We start from the raw sequence: 3,491 nt of genomic DNA on the forward strand, positions 1-3,491 counted from the left end.
AAGGTTGCCGTGTGGTACCTTACAGGCCGACATAAGGTGCTCCATGTGATGCTTGGGTTTTAATGAGCCAGTTCCGTTAGCATCATTCGTGTACGTGGTTCTGCTTAAAGGAATGAAATCAGTTTTATTATTGTCAATTTTACTGAAGTAGTTTTCCGTATAAGTTGGAGTATGAAGGTGAAGGAAGGGTAGTTTGGTTCCCTGTTGTCGCTTCTGATTTATGTTTCAGAGATCGGAAGCAGTGGGGCACCGAAGTGCAGAGCCTCCCATTTTAAATTACTAGCGTTCGCACGGACGGTGGACTTCGCCTGAGCTCGCGTGTGCTGTTTGGTTCCGATTTCGGTGTTCTGAACGGGGTGGAAGTACAAACGGAGTCCACATCTTAATTCGAAGATAAGTGCTCAGTCGCCTCCACCGTCCGTGGCCAAGTCGCGGCCTCACAATCTCGGGCCTCAGATATTGTACAAGCTGCAGTTTTCTAAAACTTGTGGTGGCTCTTCAAGATTGCCCGGGTAAAATGTTTTAAATATTTGTCTTAAGAATTCTGAGGGATTTCTAGAAGAATGTGTCTTAATTGAAACGTTTTTTTTTTTTTTTTTTTTTTTTTTAAATTTTGGTGCAATTCAGCCGTAGTGGCGTATGTCAATTTTGATGGGGAAATAACTGGGTTATTATTGATCAAACTGTCTATAACCTTGCAAAGGTGTTTGGTAATATCTCGTCCGGGAGGGGCGGTTTTCAATCTATGTGGAAGTAATAACTGATTTCCTGGTTATTTGATGTAACGTTTATTTTAAATCATTTACTTGGCCCGAGTGGCGTTTTTTTAAAAATGTTTGCAAAGAGATTAATTCGCTTGTGGTTTCATATAACAAGCAGTTTGTAAAGATTGCCTGAATGGCGTTTCTTAAGGAAATTATCTAATTTATGATTTATTTATTTTTTTAATCGTGTCCAAGCCATAGACAGCCCACATATTACATATACACACAAATACAATACACATATGTATAAATAAAACAAACCCAAAATGGGGAATCACATTACAATATAAAGACAAACATAGTATATATATCATATCACGTCCCGCCAAAATTCAGCGCATTTAACTGCCACTGTCGTAGCGTTTGCCAGATCTTCTTTCCTGCACACTTCCCCCATGTTGCTGCATTCCAAGAGGTGGTCCATTGTTTGGGTCTGTCCGCACTGGCACGTGTCCGTCCCGTCTCGGTATCCCCATTTACACATGTTTACGTTGCATCTGCCCACCCCAGTTCGTAGGCGGTTGAGAGTTCTCCATAATGGCCATTTTAGTTCATTTCCAGAGGCCAATTGTTCGTTGGGTGAAATTAGAGGTGCCTGGTCTCCCGTAGGCAGTGTTGCTTGCCATTTTGACAATCTGGCCTTTTGTTTTGAGGTTTCGAGCGGTTGAACTGAGGTGAGGAAACTCCGTCTTGATTTTAGACGTGTGTGTGGAGGGTTTTGTCCGAAGAGAGGATGGCGCTGGTCGCACAGCTGCTTGAGGCGCTCTGCTTAGCTTGCTATAGCTCGTCTGATGTTGGGTGGAGCTATGGCACTAAGCAAATAAAGTTGGCTAACCGGGGTGGGTCATAGGCATCCCGTGATTACGCGACAGGCATCGTTCAGCAGAGGATCCACTCGTTTCGCATGCGCTTGTCTTTCCCAAACTGGGGCAGCGTATTCAGCAACCGAGTAGCAGAGTGCAAGTGCCGACGTACGTAAAGTATGTGGGTCGGCACCCCATTTTGTGGAGGTGAGCTTACTCAGGAGGTTGTTTCTTGTTGATAGTTTGCCCCTGACCTTGTCTACATGTCTGTAAGTAAGTGTGCGATCAAGGGTGACTCCCAAATAACAAGGAGTGCTGCTGAACGCAATCCGTTGGTTGTTCCACGTGATGTTTAGGGTATGTTTGGCGTCTCGGTTTCGAAGGTGGAATAGGCAGGATAATGTTTTTGCTGCGTTCGGGCGTAGACAGTTGGCTTCGTAGTATGGCGTTAGACCGTTTAGGGCATTCGTAAGGCTAATTTCTATGTCGTTAAAGTTCCGAACCTGCACGGCTATTGCAAGATCGTCCACGTAAGCAAAGCTCCTAGTCCCTGGTGCAACTGGTTGATCATTCACATATATGTTGAAAAGAGTGGGTGCGAGGACACTGCCTTGGGGCAGTCCATTTTTCTGGATACGCCATTGGCTTCGCTTCCTCCTAGGTTTACGATGAACCGTCTGTTGCTGAGGAGAGTTGATATAATTTGTATCATCAGTCATAGCGTATATTTTAGTGAGCATCAGTTTGTGATTTACAGTGTCGAACGCGGATGAGAGGTCAACAAGTACGGCTCCAGTAATTAGACGGTTCTGGTACCCATGCTCTATGAACTGGGTAAGATTCAAGACCTGTCCAGTGCAAGTTTTCCCAGGGCGAAACCCCGCCTGTTCCGGGATTATCTGATGATCAATATTATTTATTTATGATTGTAATTATCTTAATGATTTATCCATGATGCAAATAAATATGTTGAAATGAAATGGTCACTGTATGGGTCAAGTCCTTCCACTCCCTTTATATTAAAAAAAAAAGCACTCCGTCTTCAGGCCACGAGTGGCCTACCGGGACCATCTGACCGCCGTGTCATCCTTAGTGGAGGATGCGGACAGGAGAGGCGCGGGGTCAGCACACCGCCCTCCCAGTCGTTATAATGGCGTTCTTGACCGATGCCGCTACTATTCGGTCGAGTAGCTCCTCAATTGGCATCACGAGGCTGAGTGCACCCCGAAAAATGGCAACAGCGCACGGCGGCCTAGATAGTCACCCATCCAAGTGCCGACCACGCCCGACAGCGCTTAACTTCGGTGATCTCACGGGAACCGGTGTATCCACTGCGGCAAGGCCGTTGCCCCCTCTATATTAAAGGTTAAGGAATTTGCAGTTAAAAAAAGAATTAAAGCACCAATTTTCTCAACCCCCCCCCCCCCTGTGCTTCTTACCTACACTTCGATGCCCTGCATATGATTTCAATCTATGCTAATGTCTTTTAGTCGGGTCTGGACCTGTTCTTAAGTGTTATCTTAATGTTCCATCCTACGTCTCTTGGCAGATGTGAATCTGCAACGAGTTCGCAGGGGGGAATATGCTTTTCTTCCTACCGTTTAGTGCTCCTTCCCTATCACCAGAAAATGGACAGAAAAGAAAGAAAGAAAGCGAGCACGTGGTGGCGGAACATCTGCCGACTGGCCGCCGCGTCAGCAGTCTCTGCACGCCCCCGCTCTGCCGCGGAGCTCGCTCATGGAAAATGCACAAGTCCCCGGTCGCTGGACCCCTCGGAGATACCGGCTGTGGAACACGTGCCGCCAGAGTTACGGCCATCTTTTGTCACGATACTCCCAGAAATAAGCGCCCATGCCGACAGAACCGCCTCGGAACGCAATCTGCAGAAGAATGCGTGATATTTCCTACACACATCTGGACTTTC

The 3,491-nt window shown here is 46.5% G+C and overlaps 1 pseudogene; it reads right to left on the reverse strand.

Moving 5' to 3' along the window:
• Positions 1-2,799: 2,799 nt before the first annotated feature.
• On the reverse strand, positions 2,800-2,917 carry LOC124597693 (annotated as a pseudogene).
• Positions 2,918-3,491: the final 574 nt, after the last annotated feature.

Source organism: Schistocerca americana, chromosome 2 (genome assembly GCF_021461395.2).
Source record: "Schistocerca americana isolate TAMUIC-IGC-003095 chromosome 2, iqSchAmer2.1, whole genome shotgun sequence".
Taxonomy (NCBI): Eukaryota; Metazoa; Arthropoda; class Insecta; order Orthoptera; family Acrididae; genus Schistocerca; species Schistocerca americana.